The sequence below is a fragment of the Anas acuta genome, chromosome 7 (genome assembly GCF_963932015.1).
Source record: "Anas acuta chromosome 7, bAnaAcu1.1, whole genome shotgun sequence".
Classification (NCBI taxonomy): domain Eukaryota; kingdom Metazoa; phylum Chordata; class Aves; order Anseriformes; family Anatidae; genus Anas; species Anas acuta.
This window is the reverse complement of record NC_088985.1, coordinates 6029888-6045578: the sequence shown is the minus strand read 5'-3', so window position 1 is coordinate 6045578 and position 15691 is coordinate 6029888. Positions and strand designations below refer to the sequence as shown.

General features: G+C 37.9%; 1 long non-coding RNA gene across 20 annotated transcripts in view; it reads left to right on the top strand.

Annotated features, from left to right (window-relative positions):
* Positions 1–15691, top strand: part of LOC137859117 (uncharacterized) — a 346743-nt gene that overhangs the window by 216361 nt on the left and 114691 nt on the right. For all 20 annotated transcript variants that reach the window (XR_011098165.1, XR_011098152.1, XR_011098167.1 and 17 more), the window contains 3 exons: positions 843–954; positions 11191–11336; positions 13719–13820. This is a non-coding gene — a long non-coding RNA (uncharacterized lncRNA). The remainder of the gene's footprint in view (positions 1–842; positions 955–11190; positions 11337–13718; positions 13821–15691) is intronic.

Genomic DNA, 15691 nt, shown 5'->3' with positions numbered 1-15691 from the left:
AGAATCTGGTACCTAAACAATATAATATTTTATATAATATTTTTTTTGAGTTTTTGGAAAAGGCATCAAGTAAATCTGACATGCTTATGTGTCATTTTTTAGTTTTTGACAGTTGCTTGGCACTTGCAAAATTATGACAAGAAGTATGAACCCTGTATGCAGGGAATGAAGCAGTAACAAACCGACTTTTTGCAATTAGTGGCTTCACATTATCAGCCAAAACCTGCTAGTGCAGAGGATCACTGGGTTATACCATTACAAGCTCTTAGTAAGGCTGAAGGCTCACAGAATCAACAGGGAGAATGAATGTGAACTTCAGGTATAAAATTGTTCAAATGATGCGTGAGTTGTCAGACATGGCTTGCTGCTGCATATTATTACATCAGTTCTTCTACCCTGATAACTGGTTAAAATAAATACTTCTATTTTAAAGGAATATTATATAATATATTATATTTAGAAGGAAGCTTCTCCATTTGGTATTTAACGGGTGGCATCTGTTGCCAGTGCTGAGTTTACTTCTTACTTAGAAGAATTGCTTTAGAGACCAAGTAATTAGGAGATTTTTATTCATACAAATTTTAATTTATTCTATAATGAGAAATCTTGTACAGTTTGTGAATGCTCACAGTTGCCTTACTAAGTTGTTCTTAGATACTTGTTCAGCCTTCAAGGTCTATGACTGTAAAACAGTATTTTGGTACTCCGAGCTTATGCAGTACCCACAGAGCTTCTATTTGTTCTTAGTAAACATAAGTTTGTGTCTGTTTGTTTGTTTTTTTTTTTTACTTGTAGATTTCAGAGTGTCCTAATGGAAAGTGTTTTTTTTTGTCCTTCTGCAGGGAAGGAAAAAAAGGCGCAAACTTAGACTTGGGCAGCACCACAGAACAGGTCACTAGCAGAGCCAGCAATACTGCTGAGTCCTCTTCATTATCAAGCCAGTAGACCATCTAGGTGAGTAAGTACTGCTGTTTGATGCCACAAAGATGCAATATGTTGATATATCTTCTCCTGTCCCAAAGGAGTAGCTCTGCTTATAGAGCAATACTTTAATCTATGCAGAGAATCTGTCTTAATTTTTATCATGCTCTGCTGACTAGTTTTTTTTTACTTGTTAGGTTTATGCTTATGTATAGTGGGCTAAGAAAAGGTGAAAAACCTTTGAAATATTGAATGCATTAAAATGGCTAGGTTTGACCACAGTATAATGCTACAAATCAGAGAGACCAAATATTAAAAAAAAATTATTCACCTATGTGCCAAAGGCTTTAAACAATGTTTGCCCCTCTCAAGGCCCTTTATGTCAAATAGTATGCTCTTTGTGTATTTCAAATCCTTGGAAAATATGTTGTTCTGGGTCGTAAAAGCTACTGAGCTGGCTGACACAATTTTCGGTTTAGCAAGAATAATTTGTATTACTCTAGCTAATGCCAGAGCAGGCCAAATATATAAATATTAACAGCACGTATTTTACAATAGCCCCATACAGTAAAGGTACTTAATAATTTGCCAGAACCTAAAGGGGGCTACAGGAAAGCTGGGGAGGGACTTTTCATCAGGGAGTGTAGCGACAGAACAAAGGAGTAATGGCTTTAAGCTAAAAAGGGGTAGATTTAGCTTAGGTATTCTATGAGGGTGGTGAGGCACTGACACCGTTTGCCTAGAGAAGCTATGGCTGCCCCATCCCTGGAAGTGTTCAAGGCCAGGCTGGATGGGGTGTTGAGCATCCCAGTCTGGTGGGAGGTGTCCTTGCAGACGGCAGGGGAGTTGGAACTGAACAATCTTTCAGGTCCCTTCCAGCCCAAACCATTCTATGGTTCTACAATTCTATGATCATCTGAGGCAACAAATTAATCCTATTTACTGTGTGCATTATTTCTTTATATTTCCCCATACCTTCTAGAAGTTAGAAAACCTAGAATCATGGAAATATCCTGCTGGCAGTATAGTAATGTGACCTTTCTGTAATTGAACAGGCAGGCAGATTCTGTTATATTAATTTTTTCCTGGTCGTAATAACATGCAATTATCTATATTTGGCATGATTCCATATACATTGTTGTGTTTTTTTTTTAATCTCCCACAGTATTTTTCCACTGAAGTAAGCTTCTCTTTCACTGCTAATTAAAGACTTCTGAAGCTTTTATTAACAGGAGTAATTTTATTTCAGTTTTTTAATTCCAGCAGTTTGTGTCCTTCTGGCCTCCCACCCTTTAAGAACATTATTTGTTTGCTAAATGACCATCGTGAGACATAAGATCTGCATTGACATTGATAAAGTAATGTTAGTAGACACAGTACAAGATAAATTATAGAGAGTTGTAGGACACAACTTTTATACTTTTTCACTGGTATGCCTGCATTATCGTTCTTAATGAGAACGCGATGGGGCTGCCAATAAACACTTGCCATTCATAGGTGACTCACCCTGCCACACTTTTCTGTGTGAGAGTTATTTGTAGATATAAAATTAAACAATGTTTGTGAACTTGAGAAAGTTCACATTTGACCATGGAAAAAGTTAGTTACAGACCCCACAGATGTACATTCATTGTCTGCTCTTGTCTTTCAATACCAAGAATAGTTAAAACAACCAGTCAGGAAAGAGGCAAATCCTCCGGTATTTACAATGTGTGAGTCAAGGTTGGATCCCTTCACTGAAGATACGCTATGCCTTACACAGAATCTCACAGGTGGGATGTAGAAATTGTTATGCAAGGTTTTATGGTCTGTGTTATGCAGGAGGTCAGAGTAGGCTGGCTCAGTAGTTCTGTCCAGCCTCAGACTGAATGAATCTCTTTTATTTGGCCTGGGATATTGGGAATGGTAATAGGTGATGGCAGGGGGAAGTTAAGTAAAGCTGTTGAGAACAAACAGTTTAAAAGGAAAAAAAAAAAAAAGAAAAAAAAAAAAGAGACCATCTTTTTTTTTTTTTTCCTCCCAGTCTGAACCTGTCTCTTTCAGCAGCACTGAAATTTGTGATTATTAGAGGGGAACTGATACTCTGAAGACGGGTCGTGTGAGGAAAAAGGAAGACAAGGGGAATAACTTTTGTTTGTTCCCCTCAAGAGCGCACACTGATCATTTAGCAGTTGTAATAAAATAAAGGAAAAAAAAATCCATAGATCTCTCTTGCCAATGAGACCCTCAAGACAGTAAAACACAGAAGAGCTAGAACTTCAGGGAAAAGAAAGGGCTGTTCCAAAGTAAATCACTGACATTTGGCGGGGGTGGAATCGTGAGTTTAAGAAAGACAATATAAACAAAATTGAGGAAAAAGAGAAGATGATAGGTGAATGCCTTCTCCTAATAGACCTTGGGAAATATGCCTAGCTGTTCCAATATACCAGAGAGAATTCATTCATTCAGCTTTTAGCTCTGCAAGTTCCTTTAGGGTAATATGAATAGAAATGATAACCCAATTTTAATAAAATAGAATGGAAAAGACAAAAGGGTGACATTTTTAGGAAGATAATAGAGATAAAGACCAATGTTTATTTTACATTAATTTCATTTTAGTGCAGGTTTTTGCAGTCTATCCAATATATTCCCTGCACAGTGCTCATGTTTCAACTTTAAATTATCCTGGAGGAATGGAGCATATTGATGGCAAGCTTCCAGTGGTGTAAACAAATAACTCAGGAACAGCGTTTGTCATGTAGCCAGGAAATGTGGCACATGGTATTAGAACATAATTCAGAAGAAGTTAATAATAATAATAACTGAAATCTATCCTTCAGAATTACTCTAGAAGCTTAATGGAGGATAAATGTTATGTATCACAGTAATCAGGCTCCCATTTTGCTGTCAGTTTTTGTATGCAACCATTCAGGTATGGGTGAGAGTAGGTTTGTTGGGATGGAGAAGGGGAATGGAATCTGAGTTTCAGAAACTATTTTATGTAATTTAAGGTATTTTATTCAAGCTAACTTCAAATAGGCTTTTAATCTGAAGAGAATCTTTGCAAGTAGGACCCTAATTTCAGTAGTACTTCAGCAGTGACACTAAGTCTGTTGTTATGGAGTCACTTATATAACTTAGATAAGTAGATTAATAAAAAATAAAATAAAAGTCAAATCAGTACGTTGAACCCAAAGATAGCCATCTAGCTTGCTATTTGGAATTTATGGTTGTGTACCCTTTCGAAGTTGTGCTTACAGGGCAGTGGATTCCAAAGTCTGATTACCAGTTATCCATACCACTTAATGTTTACACTCTTTATTAATAATTTCTTTTTTTTTTTTTTTATGTATAAGTTACATCTAGGCATATGCATCTATGAAGTCTTGGGGAGGAAGGAAATTTGTCCAATTCTACTTCTAGTGGTTTTCATCAGCCTGCTTTTGTTTGAATCTGCCTTTGATTTATTTTATACTTTGAGCAAGATACCTGTAAATCTTCATGTATCTAAGGAAGGTCTTGTTTTCCTTTGCAGCTGTGGCTTGTGACCTAGCTGTATTTCAGAATCTTAAGCTTGTCTGTGGAAGTTAGGTGTTACAGAGCTGTCATTTTGGGAAGCTAACAGTGATATGTATGTGATCTCTTAAGTCAGCATGACATCACTGATGATTGTTACTGAAAATTAGGTCAGTTTCTGAGAAATCAGAACAACAGGCAACAAGTCAAGGAAAAGGAGGAGAAACTGGGCTTGCAGTTGAAAATTTCACCTTCCTTGTGACCTGTCTCCTCACATCTTGGAAACTGTGCCTTCTGTTTCTTTTCCTAGTTAACTGTGGTAGATTCAGTCAGTCATGGTCCCCGGAGCCGCTTTCAAATTAACAAAGAGCTGACAGTAACATCTAGAATATGAGGAGAAAAAAAGACTTCTGCTGTACCACCTTGTATAACTTTGTATGTGATACCAGTAGTGAAAAAGAGTAAGTTTTTGAGTGGCAGCTTTTAAGAGCTAAATATGTAACAGCAAATAGCAGTACAAGACTCCAGATTTGCATTCATTAGTATGAGATGCACAAATACATTTTGGACAAAAGCTAGGATAAAGCTCCTTGGGAGGAGGAGGGGGAGTCAGAGTTGATCTTGCAGGTGAAACTTTCTGAGAAAGAAGGGGTTGGGAGTTGGTCTGAATAATCTATTCAGAGGATGCATGCAGCAGGAAATTCTACTCACCAAATCCTTGAGTTTCTTTTTGCATTTGTTTGCTGAAAATAGCAGTACAACACATTCTTTACATGCAACTCCCAAATCAGAGCAGAAGACAAACATATCTGAGACTACCTGTGGTGTTTCAAGCTATTCTCATCTCTTCTACTATCGTCCTTCTCCTCGTGAATCCCTGGCTCCTCTTTATTAAAAGGACGCTCCTTCAGACTTTCTTCCTTTTGTACTTACAGACCACGTGCTGTCTCAGCTGCAGGAGGGTGTTAGAAAATCCTTTCTGACAATTGTCAGAAAGACTAGCAACCTCAGAGGATGCCCTTCTGAAATCATTTCACTTTTTAATGAACATTTTGAGTTAAGTCTGTTTGCGTGCCTGGTCCAATAAAGCATAGGATCTTGTGGCTTTGTCTGTTAAAATTCTGGTAGGAGTTCTAGCCTCTGAAGTGGATACAGGGTTTTTTCTTCAGCTATCCTAACTTCTTTATTAGCGGCAGTTTTTGTCACAAAAAGAAGTCAAGCAGTGTAGATCTTATATTCTCATCAAATGACTCTTTGCTGTCTCCTACCACTTTCATGATCTTCACTGCTAATATTCACTCTCTTAACTACTAGGGATCCTTTCAGTCCTCATTCCAGCAGGATTAAGAAGGGGCCTTGGCATCAGATCTCCACATACAGACTTCCATAGTTATTCTTCAGAGCTGCTCCCTTGCCAGACAGCCCCCAGCCTGCACACTCATTGGACATCCCAGCTGAGGGACTTGCATTTGACTTTCCTGAATTTCGTAAGGTTCCTTTCAGCCTGTTGCACTGATTGCTACAAATCATAGAATCATAGAATATCCTGAGTTGGAAGGGACCCTTAAGGATCATCAAGCCCAACTCTTGACACCGCACAGGTCTACCCAAAAGTTCAGACCATGTGACTAAGCGCACAGTCCAATCTCTTCTTAAATTCAGACAGGCTCGGTGCAGTGACCACTTCCCTGGGGAGCCTGTTCCAGTGTGCAACCACCCTCTCTGTGAAGAACCCCCTCCTGATGTCACGCCTAAATTTCCCCTGCCACAGCTTAACCCCGTTCCTGCGGGTCCTGTCACTGGTGTTAATGGAGAAAAGGTCTCCTGCCTCTCGACACCCCCTTACGAGGAAGTTGTAGACTGTGATGAGATGTAGACTGTGATGTAGACTCCCCTCAGCCTCCTCTTCTCCAGGCTGAACAGGCCCAGTGCCCTCAGCCGTTCCTCGTACGTCTTCCCCTCCAGGCCTTTCACCATCTTCATAGCGCTCCTCTGGACACTCTCCAACAGTTTCATGTCCTTTTTATACTGTGGTGCCCAGAATAAAAAGGTATGAGCCTGTGTATAATTCCTACACAGGGGAAAAAAATATCCTTTATTTGGTGAGTCCTGAACAGCTCAGCTATACCTCAGGAGTATTCTAATACAAAATATGATTACTGTTATTCTGTTGTCCCACCTTGCTACCCTTACGTATGATTTAAGTAAAAAACATTCTATAAATATGTGAATGAGGAAAATAATGAAAGAAGGGAGTATGGAACATTAATGTTATGAAATCGGGAATTTATTTAAATTTATTTTAAAATACTTTTAAATTCTGAAACGTATCTAGCAACATTGCCAGTTTACTACTCAGTTGCTACTTTTAGAATTTACTCTAGTTCAACCACATCTGATTGTTCTAAACATAGTGCATATTAATAACATTTAAAATGCAGAATGCCCAAGAGAAAGTGTGGGATTACATTTACCCTGAGGAATTTCATTACAAAAATTAAACACGGGAAAGAAACAAACGCATTTTCTTTCAGTCATAACCATAACCCAAACAAAAGTTGAGTTTAACAAGTCCCCCTCAATCAACGCACAGATAAAAATGGTGTAAAAGCCAAGTTTTCTTTGCAGTCTATCCTTTCTTTCAGCAGCTCCTTTCCAGCCCTATTTCCACGGGACTTTTTGGCTTTTCTCTCAATCTGAAACCTGAGCTCTGACCTCAGTTCCAATCCTTAATGCAAACTGATCTGTTGACCTTTTGTTCTATGTGTGTATGCATGCTCTATTTGTAAAGAGGGAACCTAGAAAAGAAACTGAAAACCTTCATGTGACTCTTCATTCATTGCCATCCAGGAGTGCTCTGCCTCTTTGCTTGATATTGCAAAATTAATGCTGAATCTTAAGCCATCTGTATACTCGTTCATCTCACTACAAGGTACTATGCACCAATGCCCCAACAAGCTCTTGTGATTCAAAAAGTCATAAAGTTTTTCTATGTACTGAAAAATTACCTTAGAAGTTGTCGACAGTTCCTATGTTTATTACCACTCAGTAACTACAGAGTGACACGAATCCTGATTAAAGTATGGTTTTGTTCTTTTATGTTTGTGATCTACAAAGCAGTCTCTGCACTTTCAAAAACCTACAAAAACTGCTGTTAGGATATTTTGCTCTGAAGCTTTAAAATGAAAGATTCCTGAATCAGGATTACTGAATCCCCAGAAGCTGTGTAAGATGGGAACATCTGACATAGCCTGCCATGCCAGAATCAGCCTTAGCAGAAAAGCATTGATTTTTCTTGTTCTTCTGAACACAGAAATATTGGAGTTAACTGTGTAAAAAATCTTAAGGAACGAAGTCTTGGACAAATAATTTATTTCTCTGAATATTCATTTTGCTTTTAAAACTAATTAACGTTGAGTTCTTTGAAATAATTCTGTATTTACTATTCATGTCTGGGGAAACAATTTCTCTCATATGAATTCTCATAAGTAGCCTGAATGGGATCCAACTGTGAACTACGAAATATGTCTATCAAAATTCCCACTGCTGTTTTTATCTACGCTATTCAGTTAGGGAGAGAATACTACTTAATTTCACGAATAGTTGTAAAGAATCTATTATTCAAGATCATTTCTGAATTTCTTAAGCAAATTAATATTGATTAATCTATTCAAGAACTTCGCACTGTGTGTGGAATTGATCACATTTATCAAAATGTTCCTTTCAAATTCTTCACCGTGAGAGTGGTGAGGCACTGTAACAGGTTGCCCAAAGAAGTTGTGGACGGCCCCTCCCTGGAAGAGTTCAAGGTCAGGCTGGATGGGGCAGTGGGCAACCTAGTTGGCTGGGAGATGTCTCTGTCCATGGCAGTGGGTTGGAACTGAATGAGCTTTAAGGTCCCTAACAACCCAAAGCATTCTGTGATTCTAATTCTAACATTTCTGGTAAGAATTGTGGATGTGCCAAGAAAGTCTTGATGCTGAGATCATGGGCTAGATGTAGTTGTTACGTGTGTGGCACAGAATTTCAAATCTTTATGCGCTAGGTACTCTTCTGCTGTCTCATTTCATCATACCAGCTCTGTTTGTGTACAACATGCTACAGCCATTCCTCAATGTTTTGTGACAAAAACAAACAAACAAAAAAAGCCCTGAAAACATGTGTTTCATACTTCGTGTTTTAATATTTCATGCCAATATGAAGTTTAGTAACTGTAGCTTTAACAGTCCTGAAGCAAGGAATAGGCTGATAGAAACAGAAACTGTTGGAATTCAACATGGACAAGTGCAAAGACCTAATGAATGGGAACAAATTCAGCAGAGGACCATGAACGTGGTTGGTGGCTGAAGCACTTACCCTATGAAGAGAGGCTGAGGGAACTGGGCTGCCTCTGCCTGGAGAAGAGGTGGCTTCAGGGGCACCTAGCAGCAGACCCACCCATAGTTACAACAAGATCATCAAGAAGATGGAACCGGGTGCCACACAGTGGTTCAGGTGGGAGCATGGGAGACAACACAAATAAGTTGGAAGAAGAGAGAGGCCTTTTAACCTGGCTAAAGGAAAATGTTTTCCCCAGGAGGACAGACCAGCTGTGGATCAGGTTGCCTAAGGCGGTTGTGTAGTCTCTATTTGGAGAGGTTTCCAAGATGTGACTGGGTAACACTCTGAGCAACCTGGTCTGGCCCCCTAGGTGACCCTTCCTGACCCTCCCTTGAGCAGGAGGTTGGTCTAGAGCTCTTCAGAGGTCCTTCCCAACCCAAACTGTCCTGTGATCCTAAGCCATCATTTATTTCTGGCTCAAGACACTTTTTATGGTTTTGCTGAGGATGTGGAATTAGTTCTCAAACTTACAGTACACCAGAAGCATGTAGCATTATGGCACTGTCAAACACAGATAAGTTTTGTTGTTGGTTTGTTTTTTTTTTTTTTATCTGACAGTTTGTTCTTCTTTCTGTGCCCTTCTGAATGTTACACAAATTTGTTTATTTCGTAGTTTTACACTACAGAGTTTTATACGTCTTTACATTGGCAGCTACAGAAGCAGAAGCTAGTGGGAAAAAAAGGAGAGAAACCCTCTGAACCTTCAAATGTATTCCATTCGTTTTCTGACTGTTTATAAGCATAGCAGTTGGAATTAGCTGTCTGATAAGAGCACCTGACAATCATTAAGAATTTATTTTTCATTAAAAAAATATTTTTAAGATCAGAGATTTAATTTAGAGAAGTCTGTAATTTACTTCGCAAAAATCAAAATTCAGAGAGAAATAAAGCTAAAAACATACTTTTAAACTCTGATTGTTACAACTCCAAATTGTGCTACCAATGCACCTATGAATTTAAAAAATTACTGGTTGAAAGGACTGATGTTTAAAGCAGAATTGTGAAGGCAGGAAGGCAGTGTGATAAATAGGCTTGCTGTCTGTGTGTCAGACTGCCTTATGTTGTGTATTGTGGAAGCTGTCTTAGACAGCCTTACTCTTTTTCTATTTTCTACTAGAACAGCCTTGTTTCCTTTTTTTTTTTTTTTTTTTTTTGTCCCCTCCCCTTTTTTGCTATTTTGAGTGTTTATATGTGCAGCAGTATCTTTCTGTTTATCATAGGCTTTCTATTGAACTTTCAGTTTGGTAGTCGAATATTCATACAGGTCTTGGGGATTACAGTCTATGGGATTACAGGTACAGTCTTACGGTAATGTGAGTATGATTTTTTCCTTGTACTGTTTGAATTTTCAAAAAGAATTAACTTAGCAAACTTCTAGGTTTGAGGGTGTCTCAGCTAGATCCCGTGGTAAGAGTTGTCACATTTGCTGTTTTTTAACTTGTTTTCTGGTGGTAGTTACTGTTCTCAGAATTCATATCTTCATAAATGGAGATGCACTATTTTTAAGAAGCATTTTAATGCAGCCATATTTCTTTCAGTTGAGACTGTCCAGGAAAATTGTAGCAGCCTTTCCTGAATTTGTTCGTGAACCCAAACATAGCAATTCCAATATAGTTCCATGAAGTTTTAGTTGTTCTCATAATATGGCTTCTTTGTCCTATGGAGAGTCAGTGTGTGTGTGTAACACATTCCACATCTTCACACTATCTGAATACTTTGATTCCCACTTTTACTACCAATTATATGGTGTATATCAGAGGGGAGGATGAACCATTCTTAAGATAGATAGATAGGTATTCTTGTTTAAAGTACTTTTCTGTGTGTCTAAGCAAACACAGAGGGCTCTCATACCTCTTCATCAAATGAAGCAAATATAAAGATAATTTGTTTAAACTGATAAACCCAGGTACTTGATATGACCTGGAATCAGTATGAAATCATGTTTTGTAAGATGCTTGCCTGTGAAAGTGGTTGGAATTACCATTTCTTCATCAGGGTTTCTATTTAATAGTGAAATGTTTCCTGAAATACTTGCAGAAAACATATTCATACCTGCCAAACAAACATTGGTGTGCAACAGTTGTGATTATTTCCTGACATTGACTTGTAGGATTTAATAACTTTTCGTTGCAAAGAAGTTCCATTTGTATTTGAAGCATTTTAGAAATGTTGTCAGCAATTGCTTTTTCTTTAGCTCTGAGTTATTCTCCCTGTTTTAAGTAGTTACCAAAATATTTTTAAAAACTCTATTAATAAATTTTTGGAGAAAAATGCACAATGCTCAGCGGCCTTCCAGAAAACTGGCAATTTAGGAACACCCTTTCCATGGAAGATTTGAGTGTACTGGGTGGTCTACATTATAAAACAGAAAATAACCTGATACTGTTTCTATAGGGGGGAAAAAATGGATTCAAGGCACTCAGAACTCCACTGGTCAAACAGAAATAAACATTCCTGTTAAGTAACCATGAGCAGAAAGCAAGAGTCTTGCAGAACAAGCCTCATATCAACACAGCTGAAGACTTTCCTGAGGCAAATAGGTGAGAAAAGACATGTATGTCAAAATTTATTTGCAAAATTATCTTAGTGTTCACTTAACAGACGGAACAGCTTGTCACTGGAAAAGATGCTATAAGAAAGATTTGCACTACTGCAGGTTAGAAAGAATGCAGAGCAATTTCAGCAAATGGACAAACGCATTTTAAGGTTTCATTAAAGTAATATGAATATTAGGTCAGTTAACTATTTTTAATGTTTACTTGGTAGTCTTTGTTTTCTTTTGTTTGCTGTTTTGGTGCAATAAGAAAAAGCATCCTGGAAGGGAAGGGGGGGGGGTGCATGTTCAAAATGTTACCTTTATAGGAACGATGGGGATGCCACACACTTCGAGTATTATCTTTCCCTTTCTGCATAACACAAACCTATGCAGAACAGCTCTACAGGTAAAACTAGTAGAAGCATAGCTCAACCTTGTATTGGTGTCCACAGCAAAAACTTTATAAATATGTATTTTAGGTAGCCATGGTAAGATACAGGCCCTGCCAAAGCTGGATTGGATACTGGTGAGGGATATGGGGATGTTCTCCCACACAGATGTTGTACTAAAAACACACAGCTCCCATATGTCACTCAGTATTCCATTTTCCAAGCAGTCTCTGAGGATTTAGCATGTGAGGGTGTGTGACTGGCAGATGGAGATTTCAAAATAGAGGGTATGGAGAAGGGTATGTGCTTTATGAGAGGCAAGCAAATGTATTTAAGAGCTCTTTTTATCACAGAGGATTTTGAGGGCTGTGGGAATAACCTGAGGTCAAGGGTCTAAATGAGTATTCATACTACGCTTTGCTTGGGGATAGTCTAATCCTATCATCTGTCATTGTTACAGGCAATATGGGCAAGGGGGACAATATCTGACTGCTATTTGTAGGAGGTGATACTTGAACTGTGACAGTTATGATGCAGTATGGTCTCAGTGCTAACAACCTACTAGAAAGCAAGTTTGATGTAGAATAGCCGATGTGTAAGAATTTTGAAACTGCAAAGAGAACCCCATGGCCAGTGAGTCAGCGTGGCACCAATCCGATTTCTCCTCGAGGTAACTCTTTGGGTCAGTTCTCATTGTTTGTATGAGTTGAAGTTGAATCATGCATTTAAGTCTCAGAAGTGGAGATGAATGTCCTTAAAAATCTTTCTGTTTTAAATAGGAACATTTTGGCTTAGGTAAGTATCACAAGAAAATTACCCCAAATTAGCCACAGCTACTCTTAAGTAACACATAGAAAATTTGGTTTAAAACCATACCAGTTACATAAGTACCTAAAACGTCATTTATTTGGTCAGATTGACACCAAAACCCATGCTGTGAGGAAACTGACCATTACTAGAGAATGCAAAGATAAGACATGTAAGATCTGACTGCTTGAAAAACAAATTAGCAATAAAGAACTGTATTTTGATTAGGTTGATGTTAGTAAATCATTATTAATGCTACCTGTTGAAGATTATATTGGTAATTACTTTGATAAATAGGACATACCTCTTTCCACTTGTTATGTGTTGTCAGTAAGCTCAGTAATTTTGATTCTGAACCCACTGAAAATCATTTTCTGACCATGTAAAACAGTAACTGCTGAATTTTTCTAACCCTGTCTCTTTAATAATGACTTCTTGAAAGAATGTATTTTGTCATCTGACTAATGGCTTCAAGTGAAGTTTTCTTGCTTTCCTAAATCAGACTTAGAATTGAAGTGATTACAAAATAAGTATTTGACTTCTTTCAAGATTTCCATATCGTATGGATTTATTGCAGCAGTACAACGACCTTGCCTTCATCCAAAATGCAGAAAGTCAGCATATCCAATTTATTGTAGTGAGAGCAATTTATGCAAACTTCATTAGATCTGAACATTCAGCAGTTAAGGATAACATGAAATATCTAAATACCTCATATCTTTTATTATGCTGTCCAAGCTACTGATACTATCTAGATGTAGAAAGGTTATCTAAAGCAAGTTGTTTCCTTCCATTCTAATAGATGATTCCTAGATCTCAGGTATATCAAAGTCAAATGGGCAATTATTGTTGAAAAGGTAGTGAGCAAGAATTATAAAATATATATATATATATATATCATCCTCAAATATTTAAAAACAGTAAGAATTTTTAGTTATTGTTGGAATTCTTGTTCTTTTCAGGTTTTGGTCAGTGTTTTTCAAGATCATGCATATTTTGCTCAAAAAAATCTATCTTGATTTTCAAGTCTATTTTCTTTCAAGGTGTACTGTGACTCTCCCCTAATAAACTATCATTTCCAGTGAAGCAAGCAGATTTCATGTAGTAACTTCTCCCTCATAAAGAACAATTGTATTAAAGGTGATGCTAGTGAACCTGAAAATTTGCATTTTGTTGTTTGAGCCAAACAGGGATTTGAACCTGATTCTGCTGGCATTCAAGATCACTGGGGTACATGCTGCAGAGAACTTGGAGCTGACTGTCAAGCACTACAGTAACTTACGCTACAGTTGGTAAGCCCTCATGAGAGGCAGGACTTGTGAGCAGAGGCACGGCACATCACTAACATGTTAATACTGTTCTGTGCAGATGTACCAGTCAGCACTAGCTTAACCTTCCTGTACTGCCATGTACACTGCAGACATATGCTCAGTTTTGATTTGCTTTTTCAAAGTAAATTCCTACTGGCTTTGGGTTAGAAAGAGACTTGAAGAAATTGTGACTGAGGCAGAGACATCTACATCTGCAATAACAGCTGGATGAGCTGTGACCTGCTTGTCCCGTCATTTCAGAGTAGTGTTAGCTCAGCTGCATTGACAATGTCAGCACAACATAGTATCATTCCTTTCAGAAGAAAATGATATATGAAAGAATCGCAAGTTTGCATGTTGCTTCATTCTCAAACAATAGAGACATCACAATAGCCTTAGCACTGACCCAGCACAGACAAATTCTGTCTGTAAGGTAAGGCTAGCTGGAAGCTAGTTTATTTAACACTCCCATTCTGTTTAGAATTGGTGATGTTTTTGTATCAAGATGTGCCTGAAATATTTCACATGTGAAATGCTGAGTACAGGCATCTGAGAAAACAAAACGGGAACCGTGAGCAGCTAGTGTATATGAATTTGTCCAGATAATACTTGTAACTCTAAGAGTGTAAATGCCTGATACATGTACTAAAAATCTGGCAGAAAAGGCAATTGGCATAGCAGTTTGAGAAAAGAACCAATAATAAGAGCAAGTTGGATTTCAAAGGTTAGAAATATGTGGGCAGGACAGGAATTAGCAAGAATCTTTAGTCTTTGATGATTAAGACAGCTTTTTCAAAATATTCTTTCTGGGCATCCAAAAGGAGCAGAGTGTTAGAAATTAGCTCAACCAGAAGCTATGGTTTTGATGCAGGAGTATTAAGTGAAATTCTGTAGATGACTTATGAAGGTAAGGCTGAATGTCTTAACCATCTGTTTTGGGCATTAAAATGTCATACATGAAACTATTCACAGCTATTGAAGGTTTGGTTATGAACTGGATCAAATACAGTAAAATTTCAATAAGCTGAGCATAGTTATAAACTGTGTTGTAGAAGCTATAACAGTACAGTATGGTTTGGGACTGAGAATTGTAGACCTTGATCACTGTAACACAGCTTCTTAATCATATATACTGTAGGTTTTTTATTGAGTTATTAGAAACAACAATAAAAAGGCAAGTTGTTGTAATAGATACACATCATATAAACTGCTGTGAAATTGAGATGGTTATTACTTATTTGCTGTAGTTAGAGTAGATCATACTGTGATGCTTTGGAAACTGCTTTACCTACAAATCTGTGGTCTTGGCATAAGTGGGGACTGTGCAATTTGATACCAATTGTGTAAAAACAAAGCTGTAGTAGGAATGCATCATTTAGTGACACTTTATATCTTGGCTGACTTTTTTTTTTCTTCTCAGCAAAAGTTAGTGGATTGAAATTTCTCAGTGAATAATTGATACTGTTTTCCATACTCATTAATAACTGAACAATATGAAAGTTACGGTATATGACAGTGGATTCTTTCAAAGAGTTATCAGTAGACAAACTAAAGAGATAGGTAAAGGTTTGTTCAGAGGATCCTGTGAGCCATATCTGCTACCTGTTTTTTTTAACTCAGAGGGTAGTGAGGCATTGGCACAGGCTGCCCAGAGAAGCTGTGGCTCCGCCATCCCTGGGGGTGTTCAAGGCCAGGCTGAATGGGGCTTTGGGCAATTTGGGGTAGTGGGAGGTGTCCCTGCCCATGGCAGGGAGGTTGGATTTAGACAGGCTTTAAAGTCCCTTCCAACCCAAACCATTCTATGAATATTGAAACAGAAACAGAACAAAGAGGCATTGCCTTTATTTTTATTT